General features: G+C 37.5%; 1 long non-coding RNA gene across 2 annotated transcripts in view; it reads left to right on the top strand.

The window, feature by feature from the left end:
* The window catches only part of LOC135287666 (uncharacterized), a 139,315-nt gene extending 128,307 nt beyond the window's left edge, over positions 1 to 11,008 (top strand). Inside the window, exons 5-7 of one of the 2 annotated variants that reach the window (XR_010351231.1) lie at positions 3,762 to 3,848; positions 6,400 to 6,465; positions 8,850 to 11,008. This is a non-coding gene — a long non-coding RNA (uncharacterized LOC135287666). Of the gene's footprint in view, positions 1 to 3,761; positions 3,849 to 6,399; positions 6,466 to 8,849 lie in introns of those variants that run through there. The other variant, XR_010351237.1, reaches the window with a different exon arrangement.
* The last annotated feature ends 14,406 nt before the right edge of the window (positions 11,009 to 25,414 follow it).

Consider the following 25,414-nt stretch of genomic DNA (forward strand, 5'->3'; position numbering starts at 1 on the left):
TGTCCCAGTCTGCCCACAGTATGGCACTGGGGAAATTCCCCTGCAGCAATTTCTACATGTGCCTTGCACTCAAAATTTCCCCAGGCATGCTGGTAGTTTCCAGGGTCAGGGAAATACCCTGGAGAAGCAGTTATTTCCCTTGTTATGTCCTCAACCTGCCACAAGATGACAATGTTTCAGAACATTGATGGCTAATAATAACAACCAGACAGTTGTATCCTTTCAGCTGACTGCCTAGGCTTGGGTGGTGTCCGTAAATTACTGCGTATTTGGAGTGCTAAATGGGATGTGACGTTATAATCGAGAGAGCAGAGATATAAAAAAGACTGTCAGCCCACTGAGGTGCTGTTCTGCTGGGTCAGCCAGCAAATGAAGGCATTCTAAATCTAGCATTTGCTTTGTGTCAGTCATTGAGGCAGCCTGCCACATACACACGGTCTCTGTTTCTTGCCAGAGGTCTAAACACAAGGTGTGTTGAATTTTATCATTCGTATCCGGTTTGGAGTTGCTGAATGAAATATCATTGCCTGACATACAAAACAAAATTTAACTGGAGATCATACAGCTGCAACATCAGTTTCACAACTCTTATTTTTATTTAAATGATAGTTCTTTCATTGCTAATATCCCTTGACTATTAAATGACAGTTCTTGTGCTCCCTTTCAAAGAGAAAGGTTGACAGCTTAGACATGGAAGATGAACATAAAGTAGCACTCCTACTTTTGACTTGGCTTTGCTTTTTAGATGCTTGATTTATCCAACAGAGGTTGTTTTTCTCCCGTTATGTTGGTGGATAGACAAGGAAGGAGAAAACCAGTTTTGCATTGATTAAGAATTATGTTACTTGTTTTGACATAATCTGCTACATAAATATGTTTAACAAGCGTGCATATTTAAGAGATCACTCATAATCAGAAAATAATCAGGACTTAAAAAAGAATTCATGAACTTCACAGTTAAGAGTCTTTATATAACTACATGGGGAGATATCTTTTGAGCTACTATTTAATTTTAGTTTCTGTTTCTAATAACAGTTTACCAAAAATCTGGTATTCTATCAATAATTTTTCAAAGGTTTGGAAGACGTGGAGTGCCATTTCATCTATATATGCCTTCATGTCTTCTTCCATGAAGTGAGGGCAACAATATTCTCCTCTTTTTTTTTTTCTCATAGAGTCCTGTGATGACAGTGCGACAGTTCAACCATGTTTGCTGGGTGATGCCAAGTTCAAACAATAAAGTCAAATGATTTAGGAAAACAAAAGCTTTCTTTTGATAGTGAGAAATTTTGTCAAAAATATAAGGCAGAAAAAAATCCCTAAAATTGTTTAGAAATTAAAAAAAAAAACTTAACTGAAAATCTGTTAAGAAATTCTCTTTGTTTTCACTAATTTCACTGAGAAGGAGAGAAGGCATTAGTCTCTTATAACTTTAGATCTTTAGATATCTCAGAGTTGTTCATCTAGTCTGACCTATTTACCTGGCATGTTCTTTAGTCAACCTGTAGGCAAGCCTTCAAGATAATTAATCTCATATATTTTAGACATTGTTTTTGAACCAGCACTGTGCTTGAACCAACACCTTGTACAGCTGATATTAATTTTCCATTAACTAAAGAAACAGCCTAAAATCTTGCTTAGATCAGGCTTGTTTTTAGACAGCCTAAACATCTGGCTGCCTGCATGACTAGATCACCCACTTTTAGCTTTAAAAACCTGAAACAGGTTTTTTTTAGAATTCAGCTATATGACAGGAATAAGATATGCCTTTAGGATAGATAGGAATGGATTCAAAGAAAAACTGGTGAAAGAGCCATTATGCAAAGGAGCCTATATGATGCTGCAGATTTTTTTTTCTTACCTTGTTAAAATTTTCCACTGACTAAATGTATAATATTGTTTTATTTTAAGCCAGGAAGTTATTTTAAAAAAATAAGTGACTTTTAAGAAATTTGTTGTTTATCTATCAAAATACTTTATGTAGACTTTTAACATTAAAAATAGTTGCAGTGGTTAATAGTCAGCTTAATAAAACAGTAACAATAGCATCAAATTAAAACACCAAAACCTTGTTTTGATGAAGAAAACAATCCCACATTTCCTACTCCTGGGAAATATTTTTATAATTTCTAAATACGTTTATAAATATTTTTCTAATTTCTAGGGAGAGAGAAAACTAAACTTAAGGCTTTATGTTAGAAAAAACATTGGATTTTTGGATGAAAGAATATCTTGGGAGGGGAAAGAAATTTCTCACTATAAAATTTCCCACTGTCTTCTTTCCAGACATACTTGGGAAGTTGAGGTGTTTCATGAGCATTTAGGTGTTGAGTGGAGCAATTGTGCCCCCAGAGGGAATGCGCTGAAAGAGAAACTGACTGGTAAATCATTGACACCTGGAGAAAATGTTAATGGAACAGAGACTTTCCTCATATCTTGTTCTTAAACTCTTCTCTGGGTGTGTGCTGCTGACTATTTGCAAGCACCAACTCTCTCTTGACCCAATATATAGTAGTACTGGGAAGCAAAAAAGAATTCTTTGGCTTCTCTCCATCTCCTGAAGAGTCTGTGGAAAGACCAAAGATTTCTCAGTCCATAGGGCTTTCCAGGATTTATCCAAGGATGTCTTCAACCAAAACAATTTACTAGCTGCTATCCTCTTTCCAAACCCCAAATTAGGAAAGTAATCCCTTATGCAAAACAGAGGGACAGCATCACACTCCTGCCATCAAGAACTGTCTTGGAATGAGATGTATCCACCTAAGACAGCTCTAAATTAAGAGGTCAGAGACTGTAGGCAAATAAAATCTGAGCCATAAATCTTGGGAAGCCAGTCTACAAGTGTCAAAGACAGAAGTAACTCTTATCAACCCAAATCCCTTCTCTTGGCATGACAAACAGTGATGACCATAATTCTCTGGAGTGTCCATTGTGATGTACAGTAAGGGGGCTTTTTTCTCATGCTAACGTGCATCAGCAGTGCATCAGCAGTGACTTCTGCATCTGCTGGGCTTATTTCAAATATGTTTTGAATATGTTTTTGGGAGGCAGTGATATTAAAAGTTTCAGGAGACTGTATCCTCCTTCAGCTGCCCTGCTGTGTGCTGTGGAAGAGTGGCCATGCAGCTGCGTGTCCCACCTGACCAAATAGCAGCTCTTCCCACTTCTGTGCATAGGAATACAGAAACTGAAATATCAAAGGAAAAAAAAAAGCTTCACGAAATTAACAAAACGAAGAATCAACAAACACACTGATTATGAATTTCTGAATTACTTTAAAAACATTCAGGTCTGAGACTAAGTTGATGTATAAGTTATACTCTGGCCTTTTTATAAACCTTAAATTCTTAAATAATTTGATTCAGTTAGATGTTCTGATATCACTTAATTCCTACTAGTGGGAAATGGAATCTACATAGTAACTTGCCTGTTAAGAAACTATTTAAAGTAACTAAGATTAGCTGTCTTAATTTACACCTTTCAATAGACTCCCATTAATTGATTCTCTTGTGGCACTCTTCTACGAAATCTTCAACATACACATTACGCCAGCTTTAACATACATGAACCACTTAATTTATTGAAGTTTCTGCATGCTAAAAGTAAGTTTACAGAGTCTAGAAAATGTAGTTCTCACTGTCCCTTTGTGTGATGTGTTTTGGGATTTCTACCATTACAGCATAGAAAGTTTTGATAATACTTCAATAACATTGAAGTTAGATTTTGAAATTGAATGAAAAGTGTTTTTTAATTCGTTTTAGGAAGCTGCAATTAACTTGTTAGAAGACATCACTCTAGATTTGTTTCAGAAAACAGAATCAGTCCCAAATACGTCTTTTGATAGTAAGGTCAGTGACATACATTGCTTCTTGCAGCTTATGTCCCAGAACTCACATCTAGAAAAAAATGTTTCACATGGCCAAGAACTGCCACTATGCAGTCAAACACTAGCTTTAAAATGCCTTCAATTATGATGTGACTAATTTTCATATGTAAGAGAAGGTAATTCAGCTCTGAGAAACTATTACCCATGGTGTTGTGACTTTCACCAAAAGCAACAGATGGGCTGTCACCTCAGCAAATTGATTTTGTGGAGATATGACATCTTCCATTAGTGGAGGATTACTCTCTCTGGTCTTTGTTCCTGCTGCCTACTCTGTCAATGCAGTTAATGGATCTGGTGTCTAAACACAAATGCCACATTCTAAAGAGCAGATATTCTCCTCAAATCCAAAGTCAAGTCAATTATTAAAGATGGAAAATAAAATGAGATGCTCTGGAGTGTTAGCTTTTGACAATAGTTCCCAAAATTTGAAGACTGGTTTTATTTCTCAAACCATTTATCTTACACAGGGGCTGTCTCCATGTTCCTGGCATGAAGGACATGGGGATGTCCTTGATACATATTTCTATTAATAGCTAGGAACAATAACAGAGCAGCTCAACCTTTGTCTTGGGGGGATGAAAACCTGATAATATCGTAGGAGGGCTCATCTTCTTCCAAATGATACTAAAGACTGTGAGGCAGCAGGAAAAGCAAGAACAAGGGCAAGAGATGTCAATATCAACTGCAGATTTTGGAGGACAAGGTGAGGAACTACTTAAAACTGTGCAATATCACAATCAGAGGGTCCTATTTAAAAGTGGAAGCAGAGAAATACAACTTAGATCATGAAGAAAGGGTCCCCAGGTGGAGGAATGACTTTCTGAGTTTCCAAAGAGCTCTGCCCTTGGCCCAAACAGGTTTTTGAAGCAGTGGAGAAAGAGATCAAGTCTTTTTAGAACTATGTCTAAATCTGGGTATTTCTTTTGCAAACCATAACTGAATTTGTTTTATTTTCCTGTTCAAAGTCTTTCAGGGTATCCATTTTACTTATTGTCATACATTTGATCAAATTTATCAATAAATCTCATGTCTTTGCATGGCTAATGTTCTGGAAGGTGACATGCTCAGATTATTCAAATCCTGGGATTACTGCATGTGAATGTGACCACATCCATGCCAAGAGATTTCAGGTCTTGAGCTGAGTTGTCCCCTTTTCCTCTAGTACAACTCCTCTGCAAAAATATATGCCGTGGACAAAGAGGTGGGATACAATTGCTCTCCCTGGAAGTTTAGAACGTATGGTCTCCTTGTGCTGGGGCCAAAGAGATTGCTCAGGAAGAGAACAGAAACAGGATTATTTGTTGTGGTTTCTGTGTGTAAGTGTGAGTTTCTAGTTATTGGAAAGATGTGCTACAGTTTCACTCTGTTACTTCTAGTGCTCTTCGAATCAACTATATATTTTTTTGTAAATTCTAAGATAGATTTTATACACTTCTCAATATTCTAACTTGTAAACTGGAGAAGAATATTGGACATGAGGAGGTATTTTTTCAGAAAAATAGAGTAATAACATCATAATAATTTCTCGCTAACTGAAGAAGGAAGAAAAAAAATGCAATCTAATACATGACTGTCATTTGTTATGAGTCACATCTTTCATTTTAGATCCAGATTCTCTCCATCCCACATAAATGTGGCTTTCCTTAACTTTCTAGTGATACAAATTATTGCCTTAAAAAAATGTGTAGCACTTGTAAGAGACTATTTTACTACAGGAATGAGTCATTGCAGATTTCATCATCCAGACTTCACTGTTACTTGTCCTTATGTCTCAGTGTAAGTTTTTTCTTAAATCAGGATTTAGGAAGGATTAAATTTGCTATACCTTGAAGCTGTTTATCTTGGGTTTTTATAAAATGCGGGCTTCAGGATTTTTGCCTTTTGCAGTAAAACTCAGACATAAAATATTTCAGCTGTGAAATTATATGCAGCTATTTGAAGAAATGTAAGTGGGGAGATGGACACTTCTACCAAAGGAAAGGAAGATGGTAAATCTAAAATAGGAGCAAAAAAATTTGGGACTAGCTCTATATAAGGTATCTTAGGATTCTCTTACACCATGGTTTTCTCAAAGTTTCAGTATTTCTAGGGTACCAGTATCTCCTGGGTAGCAAATGGGGGAGATTTACATTGGCAGCTGTGTACTAATATTCCATGAGATTAAAAATTCAAATGTGATCTTGACACAGAAAGGGTAAAAGTGGAAGCCTTCCACAATTACTGGTGGGTTGCTTAATATCCTGAAATTACTTGAAGATCTGGACTAAGAACAGCTGTGTGAACCTGTTTGGCCATTCTTGAGGGCTCAGCTGGAAAATAAACAGCAAATAACAGAGAAAAGATGGTATCTTCCGGTTGCTGATTTTACCTTTCTCTCTTTTTCTGGGCTACCAGTTCAACTCAAGAAAATGGAGAAGTATCACATTATAGTGTTCAATATAGAAAAATTGGTGGAAAACAGCATCAGCAAGGTACAAAAATATTTTCCTTTAAACTTTTGTTTCTAAACCCAGTGGCACTTCAGAGCTGATGGTTGCAGTCAAGTACAGAAGAACATAAACAAAGAATCCCATAATCCTGTGAGTATTAACAGGTCAGAATGCAATTAATCTTGAGTAATAGACACATTTCACCTTTTTAAGTGAAAAAAAACACATTAAAACTTAATTTAAAATCTTCCTTCTCCTTTCTCATAAGCAGTGAATAAACTAGGCAAAACTTCACTGAAGCCAGTAACATAAGAAAGAAAGAGATCAAAATATTTTTCAATCTTTCTGCTATCTGCCCCTTCCCTTGTGAATATATTTCAGATAGTGAAGTCTCAACTATCAAATAGTTCCTTATCTCCAAATCTTTATTAAAATCTAAAATTTTTAAAGTTTGGTTTAACATCCCTTGTTTTCACATAAAAACTAACACTTCCAGGGAGACACTACCTGCAAATTTGCCCTCCCACAAATACTAGCAAGTGTTTTTCATATACACCCTTTCCTTGTGACGTACCAGTATTGATTGAATAATTTCTGTCCTCCATTTATTTGGTTTTGAAAAGATGTAAGTTTATTTTGCATCTGCACTCTGTGCTTTCATTCTGCTCTATTGTGTAGCCTTTCTGTCATCAGTTTCTCAGTAGGACTGGTTTACATTTTGCTTCCTGCTGTGGCTTTTTTTTTTTTTCATTACATTGAGCCAGATTTCCAGTTAATTCATAGTCCTGGCTCATAAATGAGCATTCGGATAGTTCCTGAGCACACATTTCTCCAATGTGGAACATTACTTTCCATCCGGGTTCATTAAGTGCCTCTGGGTCAAAGATGAAAGCGTTTTTTTAAATTTTCTCCCCAAGATTATTTACATGTTAAGATCTCTACCATGATTGACCTTCCTGGGTGCCCTTACTTCAGTAGGGCTGAGTTCTCTTTTTCATGACTCATCTGACACAAAACTAGAAGTGGAAGTTGGCTGAGTCGAAAAAGAGGGGTTTGGATTTTTCAGGGTCTAATGTAAAGCCCAGTACAATCTGTGGGAAGCCTCCCAGCAGTTCCCTATTAAGTTCTGTCCTGACTTTGTGGCACATTCTGGTACAGATAGACGTGAAATTCACTTTTACATTTTTCCATGTTTTATGAGTTCATGCAGGAAGAACTAGTCCAGGAGAAATAAAAAAAAAAAGCTTTTCAAAAGTATCTTCAAATGAAATGCAAAGCTATCTAAGGTTCAGATAATTCAGTTAACTGCACTCTTCAGTTGCAGAAGAGTAGAAGTGCTAAAAGCACAGTTTTGCTGTACTTCTGTGCTAGTTCAAAGACTGGACAGTGCAGGAACTTCTCACAGCCCTTACAAGATTTCTGAAAGTGAGAGATTTAGGAGCCCAAGCACTTCCCAGGCTTTGGAAAGTCTCCTGCCATAAATCCTGGTGCTGTGGTCACTGGCATACACAGAGTCACTGAGTGCTTGTCATTTCGAAAACAATATAACTTCACTTTATGAATTAAAAGTCTGATACAGGTAAGTAACCTCCTGAAAAGTTTATCTAGATAACAGTCCAGTTAGGTCCTGAGAAGCAATCAGTGTTAAAATGGTGGATTTTATTGCATTTAAGAAAACAGTTACATGTTGCAGAAATGATGTCTCAGTTTTTCAAATAGCTAGAAATTGCTGAGCTTAATGGGCACTAGAGTGATGGAATAATCATATTTTTCTCTGGGGTATAGCCGCTATCATTTATTATTTCAACTGCTGTACATTGGAATCCGCTTACTCTGACAGCCCTGCCTCACCACAGGTCAGCTTGATAGCATCAGCTGGGAATGGGTAATAACCAAACTGCTCTGACAGCAGGTTTGGCAGAGATAACTTTAAAGGTAGAAATGTGCTTAAAAATACATAAAGGTGTGACAAAAATGGGAATTGAAGCAGTCCTCACTTGAGTTTTATATGGCTCCCTGGATTTTTGATTTCCAGATGTTTTACCTATCAGATATTCCCTGATGGGTTTCATTAAAATTCCAAAATATGTCAGACACTCTCAGCTGCTCAGAGACATGGTATTGATGATATGGTGTGTAGTCATGTAGCCATGGATACAGAGTAATCTTCCTTTCCCTCTTTTTTTTTTCTTTTTTTTTTTTTTTTTTAATAATGGAAAAGCACTGTTTACAATCCCCAACAGAGTTGCTGAGGATGCTTAGCAGTTCTGGCCCTCAGATTCAAACATCATTTTAAGGGATATGTAGAAACCATTGTCTTTACTTGTAGGGCTAAGTACAAACCACTTGTTTGAGACTGTGTAGATAAGTCAAGCCTGTATGGCAAGTGACTCACAAATGACCTACTTCCACCCCTTGGACAGTCTGCAGGAAGCCAGTTCAGTGGACTATTGCATGTAGAGATGATGATGCCCACACTGCCATGGCAGCAGCCATGACTGTGCCCAAAATATCTCAGTTCCTCTTCCCCACAGTGTACTATCAGCTAAGGGGGAGCTGCATTCAGCCCAGGGAGTCAGAGTCAGGAGAAGACAACCTGCAGCAGCTCCTTGTGCAAAGCTGAATCCCAGGAAAATAAAGCTGAAGTGCTTTCAGTTCATCACAGTCCAGTGTGGTCATGGTGCATTTCAGGGCTGCATTTCAGTCCAAACGGGAGCCAGGGACTTTGGGCCAGAGGCTGAGGCATGCAGATGGCACAGTACAACTGCTGATGGTGAGCTGGTTCTCTGCAGCCTCATTCAAACTCCAAGAGATGTGTCTGCGGTTCTTGAAGAGACAAGTGGGGCCACCTCCTGTGGGACACAGCTTGAGGAGGTTCAGCAAATACCTTCCTGACTGAGTGTTCGTGGGTAAAAATACTGAGCTCTTTGTATTTATTTGTTTCTATGGCCCTCCTCCACCCTAAACCTACTCCTTTCCTTGGAAAAGTATGTTGGGGTTTTCTTGATATCTCCAAATTACTGGCGGTGGGGAAGAACTGCTTGCCAAGAGAGATTATGGAGAATTTAGTGTTTTTAGTGGAGATGAAATAAGAACCAGATTGAGGGCCACAAGCAGAGTTGTGTTGCTGTCTGTACAGCATTCAGGTAATTTTCTTAACATTTAGATATCTGGATTCTGCTGCTATCATTTTATGAGGACATTTTTTTGCTGCTAGTGTTTGCACCAGTTTGTATCTGTTTACTTCAGTTCCCCCAAAACTTTCTGTACCTATTTAATCTTTTCTGCTAAGTCCATCACACTCAGTCCCATAAACCAGCCCAAATTAACCCAAGTAATGTGGAGTATTTTAGTTTTATTTTTCTTTTCCCCATTTCCCCATTCCCCCATTCAGATTGTATATATATATATTTTGGCCATAAGTAACCCTTAATTAATGAAATAATCCAGAGACAGCTGTAGCAGAGCCATGTAGATTGTAGATAAGGAACTGTTTTCTCTCTACTTTGTGATTAGCTGCCAGAGTTCATTACTTGAATTTTATGTTCCCCCTCTATCATATTACACTGCAAATTCATGGCTAGTGAAATGTCCAGTTCCTCCAAAGTACATACTTCTATTACTGCTTCCCTGGTTGAATGCCTGTGTTTCTCATTAATTTTCCTGAAATATTCTGGCTTGCAATTTTTTAAGATTAACTTGATTTTTGGTAAGACCCTCAGTCTGCATATTTCTGTTTTCTCTTCAGTCACGTATTATTTTTTTTCTTCTCTACTAGAGCCTCATCTGCTTTATCAGAAACATACAGTCTCTGGGTATTAGGGTTTTCAGGCTCAGCTATTTTTACAACACCTACTGCCATGTTCCTTTGTCTTCTTTCATTCTCCATCTGCCTCTTATCTGGTCTCTCACCTTGTTTTCTTTCAGTTGACAAATAAATGTTGCCAGTGTATTTTTTTCTTGTCTCCCATTGTAAGTTCTGCTCTAACTGCATTTTTTTTTCTGAAACACAAGGTAACCTGTCACCTATATGTTACAAATATGTAAACTCCAAAATTCCTTTTGGAATAAATGGGAGCAGCCTGTTTGATATTAGTTCATCAGAATCTGGTTTTAAAAACATCCTGAAAGAAAAAAAAAGGCTGTCAAAACAAGAAAAAAAAATTTAACAAATAACCTTTTCTTTGAAGGGATTTGCCTTCTGGCTTGGTAGAGTGTAAGTTAGATATTGCTCTGATAATTACTTTCCTTTAAAAACTGTATTTTATTCTATTTCACTTAATCTTTAAAATAGTTTGTTCCATCCTTTAACCACTGATATAAAGTTTGGTCATAAAGACTTGTGACAAGAAGACATATTGCAAAAGAAATCCTACAGGCAAGCTGTTAAATATAGAAATCAGTAGACCTATTAGCATTAACTTACAGAAAAAGAAAAAACCCACCTTTTAGTAAAATGTTCCAAAATGTTCTGACCTTTCTAAAATAAAATTCTGTTTAAACTTTAAAGTTTAGTACCAGAATCTCTGTCCTAGTCCACAGTAACTATGAAATAGGAGTTTGTAACCTCTGAGAGCTGACGCAGCTTTTATATATTTTTTCTTCTACTGCTCTATGTTTGTAACATTCATTTCAATAACTCCTTTCTTTTTTTTTCATGAGAAATGAATATGTAATGAAACCTATTGAAGGATGATTCTCCAGTATTTCATGTCTCATACTTGATTATTTAATTTCCTCAAGCAAAATTTGTGTGAAAATTTAAGTAACAGCTCAGAGTTACCTGTATAATGGGGAGTGAGCAGGTCATAATTTGAACAACTCACCTGGGAATTTCAGCAAGAATGCAATTTTTTAGGAATTTCATGACTCGTTCAGAGAAGAAAGGAAATTGAAATGGTTTCAAACCTTGGATTGTGAAAAAAAATGGCAATAGAATAAATCCTACAGCAAAACAAAATTATTGTTACATTAGAGTTATATTTATTTAATATAGATAAGTAAACCACACCAAATTAAAAAAAAAATACCATCCTGCCTGAAGCTGTTGGATCCATATGTGTGAGTAACTGCTGAATACTATGCTGAGTATGGGGCAGGCATTGGTAGCAGTTTTCTACTAAAAAACAGCATCACTCTGGAAACAAGATAGGGGGAAAAATAAAAAGAAAAAAGTCAAAGCAAAGCAAACAAAATAAAATTGAATAGACTACAAGTGATTTTACCAGGTTTTTAATTAATGAGAACACAGGAGATTGCTAAAATGAGTACATTACCTAATTGTGAATTAATATTATATGCTGAAACATCCCACAAGGGAAGAATTGGATATGCTAATATTGTATGAAAGAGATTGCCACTGGCAAATATTTCACTTTAGAGAATTCTACATTAGGCATAAACTCAGAAAAAAACCAACCCTCTTAATATATGTCATGAAATATTAATTGCCTAGAAGTTGCTAAGGCAAGATAAAAGCTTGATTATACACCTTTGCGTACTTTTGATGGTCTTTATTGACCATTGATCCAGAATTGTTTTTAGAAATGCAATACATTATTGCATGAGTAATAGAACAGACATTTTGTGGTATGAAGTTATAATTCCTAAGCAATAATATCTGAAACTGTAATTGGCCAAGGCCTAGTGGGACATTACTTAGAACATCCTAAGGGGAAGATGTTTGGCTTTAGAATTTGCTTTCTTCTCCTTGGTTCAAAAATACTGCCTGCCCTCTAGTACCATTTTAGCAAGCTGCTCTGAAAAATGCACCAGTTATTTTTCTTAATGTGAAGAGTGAATGGAAATGCAGGCAGTACTGAATCTGAAGTTCATTGTGTGATACTACAGCACTTTTTTGGTAAAATACTCTGCAGTACCCCAGGAGTAAGTGAATACATTTTTACAAATGAGCAAAAAAAGAAGAAGGAATTTCTTAACTTTTACATTTAGGATTGAGGTAAACGGTTACCCAAACGAAACAGCACACAAGTCATTGGGTTTTGGTCTATGAATGTTCAAGGTACCTAAACCTGAAGGAAACAGCCAACTTTTATGTTGTTCCATTAAAAGCAATGAATCTACCTTTATTTACTTTAACATTCACTGACTTCAGTAAACTCTGGGGAATGAGATTCAGTTTTCATACTTATGAGGAAAACATAAAATAATTACTGTTTTCCTGAACTGAAGTTAAAAAAGTGCCCAAATGCAAAGCAATGCTCCCCCCAACTGTATAGAAAGTGACTGTAACAGAGAGACATAAATGTTCAGGTTAACACAAAGTAGACTGTATACCTTGGAGTGGCTTATTTGCATCAGACACAAATGTCACAGTTTAATTGTTGCTAGTAAGTGAACTAATTTATGTTTGGTTCAAATTTTTAGTTCCATTGGAGCCATTGTGGTGATTGTTATAATTCCTACTGAATGACTTGCTCCTGCTTTTCTCGGGCTAACCTGTTGCCAAATGAAAGGTTGATTTCAGACTTTTATTTCCCTTTAAATATGAACTTAAATTGGTAAATTATTTGTCAATGCTTTTTCCTTAACATATGATGAAATCTCTTTTGATCTTAATGTTCAAGATATATGAAATGGCAGAGAAAGGCCTTCAGCTGTTGCAAACAGGCACAGATCCACTTATTTCTGCAAAGAATTTGTAGAGTTTTCAGTGGTATGCATCTTAGCTACAGCTCATCAATTCCATCTGTGGTCTACTTCTCAGTTGCCTTATACTCAAAATCAAGAGTGCTCCTGAACAGTTGCTCATTCTGGAATATCAAGTGCGTGAGTGAGAGGTTTATCTTGCATTTTGAGTGGGAATTTCTGAATAATGATTTCGGCCTTGTGTTTGGTCACTGCACATTTTTATTACTGGCTCAGTGCTGTTTAGCATATTTTCTTCCATGATAGTATTTCTTCTGAGATGCTGCTGCTGCTCCCATTCTCCTGGCTTCTGCCATTCTCTTGAAGATGGTATATGACAGTTTACTGCATGTTACTGCTTTGTCCATCAATTCCATCTTCCAGGCATGAATAGTAGCAATCACTATAATCTTCACAGTGACTTATTAAATAATAAGTAAACCTGTTTGACAGTGCCTTCAGAGATTTGATTCTGAGCAGTTTACTAAGCATTTTGCAAGGCATTATAAATAACCACTTTATCTTCCAACTTTCTGATTAAATGCTTTTAAAATAACTTTCTCAAGAAGTCCAGTTAAATGTAGAAGGCAGTGTTCTGCATTTCTGATTGCATGCTCAGTGAAGCCTGATGATGCAATGTAAATATGGTCAGTGCAGGAAGTCTGGCACCGTTGAATGGTTACCTAGAACTGAGTATGGAATAAGATTGGGTGAAAAACAAAGCAAGGACATATAAATGGCTGCGACTTCCTTGTTTGTACTCAAGATAGAATATAGTTCTAATGTCCCTGTTTGTGAAAGAAATGCATGTAAAGGAAGCCTGAATATAAGAGTCACTGTCAGATGCAGCCAGGGCATTACCTGGGAAAGTACAGGGTAATTTCAGTTTTCTAACACAATTGTCTGTGCCAGCTGGGACTTTGTGTTTCTTAGTGCTGCACCATGGCAGGAAAATGTGAACCCAATCCATAGCACCTAAAATCACCTCCAGGGACTACTGTGCCAGCCTGCCTGAAGCACTTCAGATGTACCTTTTTTTTCTGGAATGTTCATAGTCATTAACATAATTGGGACAAATGAAAGAGGGGAAAATGCTGAAATTACTAGATTAATTCTACATAAGAATTTTAGAACTAATTTGGAACAGAACAGAGCATCTTTAAGGGATTTCAATAGTAGAAAGAAAAGTGAAGGTTGCTGCAGTTCAGAGGAGATTAATGCCTTGGATTAATTAATGAATGTTCAGGAGATACTAAAAGGTAAGAAAAGAGGAAGAAGGAATGTATTCTTGATTCTCATCTCATGCTGCTCAGTGATGCTTTTTCTCAGGTTTTTAGGTGCACTGTTCTTACTAAACCTGGTCTAACTTTCCAATGACCACAATTTTCTGGGGTCACACTGACCTACAGCCGCCCTGAAGCCACGAAAGATGAGTAAGTTGCTGTTTTTTTCCTTAGCCTGGGTCTGTGCCAGCAAAGGTTTTGTGAGACCTAAAAACCTGTTCCTCACTGAACCTGAACTAAATGTGCCTGTGTCACTCTGACATACAGTAATATACTGACAAACAGCAATTATTATATATGTGATAAGCTATGTCATAGACTAAACCAGAAATTAATATCTACCATCACTTTGTGCAACAAGGAATTTGTTTAACCTTATGATTTTTAATTTAAATCAAGGTGTTGGAGACTTTCCTGGATGAAATGATACTATCTTTCAGGACGGACTCTCAGACACTATCAAGTAGAAGTCCAAGTTGATTCTAGCCATCCCTTATGGCAGGGTATCATCATATGAATCCACATGCAAGACGGAAGCCTAATTTGAAGCTTGCTTGCTAGCTGAGTAGCTATAGGGGGTTCATTGAAATTGATTGTGGAAATGAATTCCAGCATAAAGGATCTGTGTCTTCTTACAGGTCTTGCATATACTTGTGCTTCTTATAGCCTGATCCAAGTGCAGCTACTCTGGCATGTTGTAATCTCCTGAGCTACAAGCATAACTAAACAGAGAAAGGGGATTATCCTATTGTTTTGAGGGGTGAAGATTGTAGCTATGCTGGGGAGAATGGGAGAACCCAAATAAAAAACGTGCTACAGAATATCAAGGGTCTTACTCAGTGCAACAGTATAATTATCCACCTTAAATGGGAAAATCTGTGCAAAGATGGGATTTGCATTGAATCACATCACAGGTGGCAGTATTTTTCTGAGTAGATGTTGCTGGCACAAATACCCTAGGATTTGGCAAACAAGCAGCTGAAAAAAATTAGTATTTATATGGTGTCTGTAAGGATGTTGACTGCAGGGGGATTATTATGGCTGTAGATTGTCACGGGTAGTGAATTGAGACCATGTGTTCCCTTAGAGTTCCCCTACAGCAATGTCCCTCACCTTTTATTCCTGTGTAGATACATAATGTCACTGGCATAAGTAGTGTTCCTGCAGGTGCAGGCCAGGCTGGCAGCTAAAATGTGTCTCTGTTTTCTGCCTGCACAGCAGCCACTCAGACGGGTGTGCAGCTCATCACATTCGTTACCCTGGTATGGGTTGTAAGCACAAAAATATGCCAGAGCAAATTGTTCAGGTGTTGCCTGTGCCTGTAAAATGATGGTCAACCTTTGAAAATAAACTCATGGAAAGCAGGCTATGTATAGAAAGCCATTTCTTTGATGGGTGTTAGCTGCAGGGGGAGGATAAAACAGGCCTTTACCTGTAACTGCACAGGGTAATCATTCCTGTAAGTGAAACTTACTTCTGTAATCTCACAAAGACCTGAACACTGTGAAGGCAAAATCAAAATGCTAGCAGACAAGCTGTCCTCCAGTTTATTAGGGTTCCTTCCCAGGAGGGCTACATTCAATTATGTTTTCCGGTGGTTTGCCAAAAGAGCTTCACAGTTAAGCCAGCTGAGTTTGCATCCAGATTTTCTACTTTAAGTTACAAATGTCTTGCTTTTCAAAGCTTTTCAGCTGACCTGAAGTGTCATCCCAACAGTACTACAGCTAATTGAATATATATCTAATTTTTCATTTTTGCAGCTTTACGGACCACTTCTTCATTATAAAGGTGTTTGCACAGGAGCAGACAGGAGAATTAAGCAGCAGAAAAATCTTTACAACATGACATTGTCTTTTTCTTTTGTTTTTGAGCTTGGCAGCTGGATACTTCTGTTAACTCATATTTATCTTGCACTAACATAATAATTGGGAAATGACTACTTTGCTTCATCAGAAGTGCCCTGCAGTTCAGTGTAAGAAGCTCTATTTGCCTCAAGGCTGTGCTCTATTCTGTGTTTATAGTGTTGTTTGTATATATATCCTTATAAAATCTGAAGAGACCATTTGCAATGATTATCAGCAAAGCACAATTCTGCAAGGATTGAGGAGGATAAAAATATCAGATATTTCACAGATAATCAGTGCATGTGCCTTTGATTCTGGAGCTTGGTGCTATTTGGGTTCTCAACAAGGGGTCCCATTTTCCATTGCAGTTTCTTTCCACTAAAGAAAATTATTACTTAAACACATTTTAAAGAGAACTTGAGAGCTTTTGTTGTGCATTGCAGAAATCAGTGCAGACACCAAATATTAGCATTAAGCTCCATGTTGCTTTGCAATTTATAATCCCTTGAACAATTCTGCTCATACAAACAGCTGTAGGAAAAGTGTACATAAAGCTAGGTACGCATTGGAGCTGGGCAGAGGTAGTGCATGGGCCTGAACATTAAACAAGCTTATTGAGATAGAGCAATATTGATGTTCAATAAAGATTATTGAAGTAGAAAATAACTTAAGTCTCAGCACTTTTTCAAAACGACCCTGAATGCAAGCTAATTCCCACACAACACATGCAATATTGACTCCCATCTCTCATTTCCTAGATTTCATAGATTTAATATGCTCCAAGTGGTGTTTTAAGCATTTTCTTTCTGAAAAGTAAAAATGTTTTAACAAAAAAGGGTGACAAAATTAAGTAATCCTGTAATATAAATGCTGTTTATTAGGAACCTAACTTTTTGTTGCCTTGGCATATGAAAATGACCCCAAAGAGTCAGTGTCCCCTATATTGAATGGTCTTATTGTATTTGTCAAGAGAAATGCTTTGATCCATGAAGAACTTTTCTGACTGTGCCCCTCTGACTCAGTATTGATCTGGTATGCAGATATTTGAAGACACTGAGTGAACAGAAGCATGATCAAAGAGGAAGGAATGGCCTCAGACTGCCTTCAGTAGCACATCAGGTCTTTGAAGAGGCTTAGAGGGCTAAAAGGTGTTGCTGGTATGTTCAAAGGAGCAGGTGTTCCTAGTGTCTGAGAGGAGAGGGAAGAGACTAGTTTTGATTCTGCAACTGCCTTGCATTTTTGGGCTGTGAAGAAATTGAGCAAAATAGACGGACAGAATTCCCTGCCCCAGTACCCAAAACCAGCCAGATACCTCTGGTTTTGACAAAAACCCCTCCAGAAGTTCTGAGCTCCTCCAGGTCTACAGCTCTTGCTCTTGCTGGCCTCAATGCAGCTGTGACAGATGAACTGGGTAGGGCTGCCCAAAGCGTCAGTCTTCTGCCTCTTGGAAATCACTGTCAGCATTACAGTTTTAGGCCAGAAAAATGTTGAATCTTTGTGAGTAAACAGCATAATTTGAAAAATATGCCAATTATTTCATTGGTTCTTTAATTTCTTGTGGGTGCAGACACGCTATTTTCAGTGATCCTTTGGTCAAGCCTGCCATCCAAGGGGCAGATTTGCAGACAGAAATACTCACATTTTATGAGGTATATTGAGTGAAGGCCTGTATAAGCTGATCAGGATATGTCACAGAGTATGTATTGAAGACTATCTGCTAGCTACGGAAGAAAATATTTTTGTAGTTATTGCAGTACTATTTCCAAAGGAGATAAAAGGCTCATATCAGATTCCAAGTCTCTTCTGGGCAGGCTCAGCACCCAACTGAGACTTCACCCTGTTTGAAGCAGTAAACATGGGGTGGGACTTTCTGGAAATAAGATGCACTTTGGAAATAGTTGTGTTATTTAAGTATTTGCAAGCAGACTCTGAGTCCACAGCTGGGAGGTGTTCCTGTCAGCTCATACAGATGACTTGCAGATCCTACTTTTCTTCACCTGTTTCACTCCTTGCAACATACAAAGCTCCCCAAGGCAGAGGCTGAACTCTGGATTTTTTCACATTCACCTTCTTTGCAGATCTTTTATAAAGCAAAGAGCTGCATTGCTGGAAATGTAGAGGTGTTTTGATCTCTTATCCAGTGTTCAGGAGGTATTGTAGCAACAGAAAGAAATTCTCACCTCTCAAAAGAGAAGTCTCAAGTTGTCTAGTGAGGCTTTTTGGGTCCTTAAGTGGGCTTTGATTTTGAAAAACCAATAACCTGACTGTGGGTTGCCATTATGGATCTAGCAGTGGAAATATTTACTGAGTATTTCTACAGTAATGTAAACATCAGATAAGACTGAAGTGTTGGTGTAGATAAGGCTGGGTTAGGAATGAGAAGCCTGGACAGTTTAATTTCTTTAAGCCATTCTGCTGAGGGCTGTCAAGCCCTACTGATCACTTCATATTGAGGATACTCAGCAAATCAGCACTGGTAATCTGGAAAGAGAATATTCTAGTGGCAGTAGTGGCAGGTTTAAGGTGGGCTGTGCCTTGGATTTATGTGTCCAGGTGAGCATGGGGACAAAGGAAGACAGTTCACTAGGCACCAGCAGTGGGGCATGCAGGAGAGAAATCTTCAAAAGTGCAGGGTGAAATTTTGTTGGAGATTGTTTTTAAGAAGCATTTTTTATCAATACTTTACTGTTAATAGTAAGTTCTAGCAATAGATCATCAATATTTGTTTTATCAGTTGCCTTTGATAGCAGCACAGAAAAAAAAGACAATGGAGAATTTTTTCCATGTGCAGATACACAATTGCTGAGGTCTGTGTAAGATAACATTTTCTAAAGCATTGGGCTTTATTTCAGTGTCCAGATACAACATTAACAAGGTGCATGAGTACTGGGGACCTTGCCATCTAATGTCACCTAGGTACAGAGGCTTTCCCATGAACATCAGGAGCATGCCATCAAGAAAAAACCCTCACACAGAGCTGTAACTTTTCTGGCAGTTACACCAGTGGTCTCCTAACTCAGGTATGCTCAGTTGCTGTACAACAGCTATCTGTAGGCAAACTTTCTACTGAATAAATGTTACCTATCAGAAAGTATCAATCCCTTGCTTGTATGAATATGAAGTCTTCTAACACTATACTTTTTCCAGACAGTCCTGAACATATTCTTCTGTCAGAGATTACAGGAAGCAGATCTGTGTGTCCTGCTTCTAACAGAAGAAGCACACCATTGCTCCTGTAAGAAGCATTCTAGAAGTTTTGGGGTAATATATGCTGGATTTCTCTGAGCACAGATTCATACAGTAGATGTCGGAATGTGTTCTTTCCATCCAGTACTTCCCAGAGGGATGTAAAACACCCAAAGATGCTTGTGAAACAACAGTGGCTTTCAGCATTTGTCCAGCAAACCAGAGCAGTGGTCACAATGCCAGTTCCTAAAGTGCACAAAGACATTCTTCTGCACCTATTTCTGTGTGACAGATCAGTGATGTCAGTGACAGTTACCTTACGACTATGTTACCTGCCTTTTATATGTTGGAGTATTCTGCATCTTACATCTATGTTTCCTGGTTTGGAGAAGTGTGGATTTCATTCAGCAGATACACTGAAGTAGCACAAGCTGTCAGTGGCCCCTCTTTTCTCTTTGAGCTACCTGAGTATTCAGAAAGCAGGAGCAAGTGGACTTCCCTACAAATGTTCACGTACATATATAATGCAGGAGGTTTGCTAATTCACTTGGTTAATTTCAATATATTTCTGAATTTATGGATTGGGATATGAATATTCTGTCCTTTCTGTAATGCTACTAAGGCTGGAAATGGGTACATTTTCCCTTATTGTTATTTTTCAGAGAGAAGAATAAACACTGAAATACTGTAGCCATGGAAAGAACATAGGTTCTTGTCTGTATCTGGTCTCTTCTAGTTATCCCTCTACCAGGGAGGAAGAAGCAATTCATTTCACATCCACACCCCCCGCCTCCAACACATTTTTTTCCCATCCTTTAAAGGGATAAATCTTCATCACTGAGTCTGCAGTAAAGTTAGAGTCAATTACAATCTGTCTATTCATGTGAGTGCAACCCTTTGAAAATATGAAGTACTGTAAGTGCCGAGTGATTTCACATTCCTTTTTGTGAACACAGTATTTTCTGCTGATCTATAAAAATCATGTTTCTGTTGGTCATAGTGAATGAAAAACAACATTTTGCAGCAGCAGCAGTAGGTGAAAAAAGATACATGCTGCCACAAAAATCTTAATGCTTAAAAATAATTTAACAAATTTATAATATAGGGTAAATATGTGGTTTTGTGGGCTTTTTTTGATGTTTTAGGATGAGCCTTCCCCTGAAATAATTGAAATTCTGTTCTGAATTGAATTTGTGGACACAGCAGTTGTAAAATTTATTCTATTTTGTGTATTAAATTTGTTGAAAAAAGATTACTTAGCTCACCTTATCTTTGATTTGTGACCTTGACTATCATATGTCTTTACAAGACCATACTCTGATAGTCTTATTTATGGACAGACTTAACCTCCACGAGGATGGCAGGGACAACAAGTCCAGTCTGATTATCTGTCCTGTCCAATTTAACCTCAGCCTATTATCCTGGGCTCCCTCTGTTTTTTATTTCCCCTGGATCCTCACCTCTGTTCTAATTGTGTGAAATGCTATAAGGCTGCTGTGTCATTTTCAACCAGGAGACTTAAAGTATAATCTGAAAAAATTATCACCTCTCCTTGTTTCCTACCTGTGGGGAATTCAGTTGAAACTGGATCTGGAAACAAGCCAAGTATGCTTTTATTTTTACTGAACTACAAGGCTCTTCAAAAATATAAACACTTATCTTTAGTTGCTGATAAATAAGTTTAGCATGGCAGGTCTGCTTAATATGTGCCAGAACACAGCTAAGGAATAGAAAGGCTTTGAGTTTTAAATCAATAATGTTTTTTTCCTAGCCAGTAATCACAAGACAAGATGAAACATTAAGTATCTCTTTCAGGACCAAATAGGATCCATTCTGTGCATCATCCATCTTTTACCTCACATAAAAAAAAAGGATAGTGGCACAAGACAGACACAGAATGGTTATGGGCACTGCAGCCTACAAAAATTAAATTGAAATAACATCTCAAAATAACATCTCTAATCAAAATAAGTAATTTTGAACTTATTTAAACAATCAGGATAAAAATGAGACATGTACAGAGGCAAATTTGTGTGTATGGTAGTGGACAGAGAGGGTGGAATAAAATATGTGTCTGTGGATGTGGATGGGAGGAATCAGATTATTGATGAATCTAGATCAATCCTGGTGAGTTGTGAGTAGGTTTTTGGAGAGGACTGCTTTATAGAAGTAGACTTTTGTCTTCAACTCTAAATTTTTCATCTTTGAAAAAGTTTTACTTTGCTCTAACAAGTGTTAACAGGCTGGCAGCTAAAAAGGTCTAGTATCACTTTAGATCTCTAAGGGCTTTTTTTGCATGATTCTCCCTGGATTACTGGAGATCGAAAATGGAACAAACTTGAAAACTGGAATCAGGTAAATACAAGGCAAATTCTAGGTAGAGGCTTCTTCAGTAACATTAAAACCCCCATTTGTCAATTTGAATTTTTGTTATTAAAGACTGACAGAGATTTTTATATGAAGCTGACTTGGTATCTTGATTTGCTGAGGTTGAACACATGTAATTTAAAGACAGTCTTGTAAGAACTTATTTATTACAGGGAAAGCCACTTGAAAATCTCAGTGGTTGTTTGTAGAAGTAGATATCCACCTTTTCGTACCATCTGTGCTCACACTGGAACCTGCAATGTCTGAATTGTTTGAGGTAGTGGCACAGATAAGGCTGGTTATGTGAGTCTGTATCTGAACATCAAGGAGCTCAGTGTGGGTTAATTTGCCCATTTAGAACCAGGACGAGTGAAACTGCTCGGAAGTTTGTGCTGTTTCTGAGACCCATGTAGGACATAATGAGCTGTTCAAGGCATCTCTGCACACTCACCAGTTGTAGTGCAAATACAATGACATTAATGACACACAAAACTGCAGCTTAAAAGATAGATTAACTTAAAAATTATCTGCAAAACTGAGAAGAGTCTTTGTATCTCAGTTTTTCCACCTGTACAGAATCAGTAATATAAAACTATTATGTAAAGTAGTGATGGACACACAAATGTATGAAATTTAAGACCCTCATGGAGCCTCGTGAGTTTGAAGATGTGTATGGGTTTAGAACTCTCATTCTCTGTTGTGCCATTTTTGTATCACTTTTGCTTAAGTGCAATAGCAATGATGACCTGAGAAAAATAATAGGTGAATATGTTGGTGTCCTGGCTTGTAAAATAAGCATGTATTCTATTTTTGCCATCTGTTGGGGGTTAGGCAGTTTTTCTTATCTCTTTCAAGAACAATGACACTGCCAGGAAGATAATCTCCTGCTAATGGGCTATTGAATTACTCACTGTGTCTGGTAAGATTAGTTACATCATCCCATTGGGAGATGCTCCGCCCAGAGGGAGGAGCCAAGCATCCCTGCCACCATAAAACAAGCATTTCTGAGACCACAGACAGCCTTCTTTGCTGGATTTCCCAGAGGAATCAGGAACCAAGGCCCAGCTACTCCTTCGCCGCATTTTCAGAAAGGATCTACACCCTTCTGCAGATCGCCACTCCAGGAGGAGCAGCCACCATCTGGCTGGACTGCTATCAGCACCCTGACTTCTCAGGGTGTCAGGTTTTTCTCACTCTGCCAGTGGTTTTTTGCTTGTGCTAAATTACATTGTTATTTAGTTTTTTTTCTTCCTAGTAAAAACTGTTATTCCCATTCCCATATCTTTGCCTGAGAGCCCTTTTAATTCTGAAGTTGTGATAATTCGGAAGGAGGGGGTTTACCTTTTCCATTTCACAGGAGGCTTTTGCCTTCCTTCACAGACTCCTGTCTTTTCAAACCAAGACAGTTGGTAAAGAGGTTTTCTTTAATTTGTTTTCTAAACACTGCAACAAGCCATAATTTATTCCCCAACATATGCTAAAGCCATCCAAATTAACATAAATACATTTGGAGCTGCAAAATATAAGGACAAAGTCAAGCAAAGATCCAGATGCAAAACAAAACAAAACCTCTTTGGGCAGGAAAACCAAATCGGTATGGTGAATCTACACTACAAAGAATTTAGTATCCCAAAGAAATGTGACAAAGTGACATTTGTATTCCACTGACCACAACAGGGAGGAAATAGAATAAGAGGACAAAATTCAGCATGTGCTACACTTGACTTTAAAATAAACCCTTATTTTTCCCAGCATCAGAGCTTGAAATGTGCTACTCTTAATTGTTATTCCAACAAGTCAGGAGAATAAAAAACATCTAAAGCAAGTGCTCAGTTCTTCCAGGGGAATGTGTGCTTGAGTCTGCCTCTGTCCACTTTCTTGGTAAATATTTTAGGAGAAAATCCCAAGCTGACATCCAGGCACTGAGCTCAGATAGCTGTTTTCAGAACTCTGATTTCCATTTCTATTATTAAATGTTTAATCCTCTAGCTCTCCATAGGTTGTTACCCAAAGTGTACTGCAGGGCTTTCAAGTCCTTGGATACAGCCTGAGAGTAGAAAATTTCTAACCATTGCTAGTCTGCCTCTTGAAAAATGGAGCTTATAACTCTGAAAGCAGTAATATCTGGATCAGAAATCTTTTCCCAGCCAACAGCCCCATGAAATAAAGAGAACTGCTTTCAGAAAGGCACACTAGCTGCTCATGTCTGAACCACTACCAGTCTCACCTTTCTGTCCCTACTACAATTCATGAACCAAGCTAGAGTCTGGTGCAAAGACCAGTCAGACCCTGGCCCCAGATGTGCCATGGGTCAGGGACCATCAATCAATGGACCAACATCAACCAATACTACTGTCATTCAATCATAAGACTGTTGTCTATTCCAATGACTTCTGTTATCATTTTCCCCCAAAGTGACAGTATACTTTAATAATAACTTGGTATCTAAAAAAGACAGGGTTATTATCCCAGAATGTATGTAAATGAATTATAATTTACAGTGGAATTGAAGTCTGGAATGCAATGGACTTGCTAGTTCTGTCCCAACTCATCTATTAGATATTCAAGATTCAGGAAAAAAAAGTAGACCATATTGATTCTGCAGAAAACAGTTGCTTGACTTAAATCAGTATGTAACTTTTTTGACCTCTTCTTTTCTTCACCAAAGTACGTGGAAGTTTTGCCATTGATTTCAGCAGCAGCCAGATCAAGCCTTTTGAGATGAAATTTGTCATTACATGCACACTCTGCCACTAAGGTTAAGTGCACTTTCATCCTTTGATTGTTAAAAATCCATATTTTATTTGATGATTGTCTTTTAACACAATCACTCTTGCTGTGATGCATTTATATTTCTAATGTTATTAAGAACCTCAAAGAGTAGGTAAATTGGCTGTGTTTTTTCCAAACTCACTTCCATTTCAATCTGAAACCTGACTGCATTTTGCAATACAGCAGACAGCATAAGCTGACATGAAAAAGATAAGCTTTTTAACAGAACAAATTTTAACTCTACATAGAATATAGTAAGAAGGGAAAAAAGGAAAAAAGGAGCTCAAAATGAATGTGTATGAATCTTTCTGAAAAGACAGAAACTTTTCCTTTCTCTCTGTCTCAGCATTTTAAAGGAAGGCAATAGCAATATTATTCTGTTTTAGCAATTTCTTTCAGATAGTGTTTTGATTTTTTAAAAAAGAGAAAAGCAAACATTTTTAAACAAAGTCAGTACAGTTGCAAACATGGCTTGTACTAGAATGCATAAAATGTTTTTACCTATAGATTTGTGCTTGCAAAGTGCAATTCCTGAATAAAAGAAGCTGGAAGTGCTTTGTAAAAGCTAAGCAAAGGAAAAATTTGTTTATGTGCACAGATGTTGCTGATTATATCACTGTCTTTTTTCTTTATTTGTTATCTGGATATATCTATGGTATGATCTTAATCTGAAATAGCAAATGTAAACACAACAACAAAGCCAATGTCTGGAGGGTAATGTAAAGGAATATTTTTCTAGTGACCTTCCCTTGTGTGCCCTTTTTCTTCAAACAGAATTTCTATAAATTGTATAATTGCCTCATGTGTTAAAAATATTAATCTCACTGACTTGTGTGTATTTTGTAACTCCCTTTTGCAACTACAATTTTTTATAACCTATACCCCCCTCCATTTTAATCACATCCACCAGTAACCCTAAAACATAACCCACAATCAGCAATTTTATTCACTCACTTTTCTCTTATTCACTTTGTGCAAATATTCACAAACTCACAAGGG

Source organism: Passer domesticus, chromosome 1 (genome assembly GCF_036417665.1).
Source record: "Passer domesticus isolate bPasDom1 chromosome 1, bPasDom1.hap1, whole genome shotgun sequence".
NCBI classification, from domain to species: domain Eukaryota; kingdom Metazoa; phylum Chordata; class Aves; order Passeriformes; family Passeridae; genus Passer; species Passer domesticus.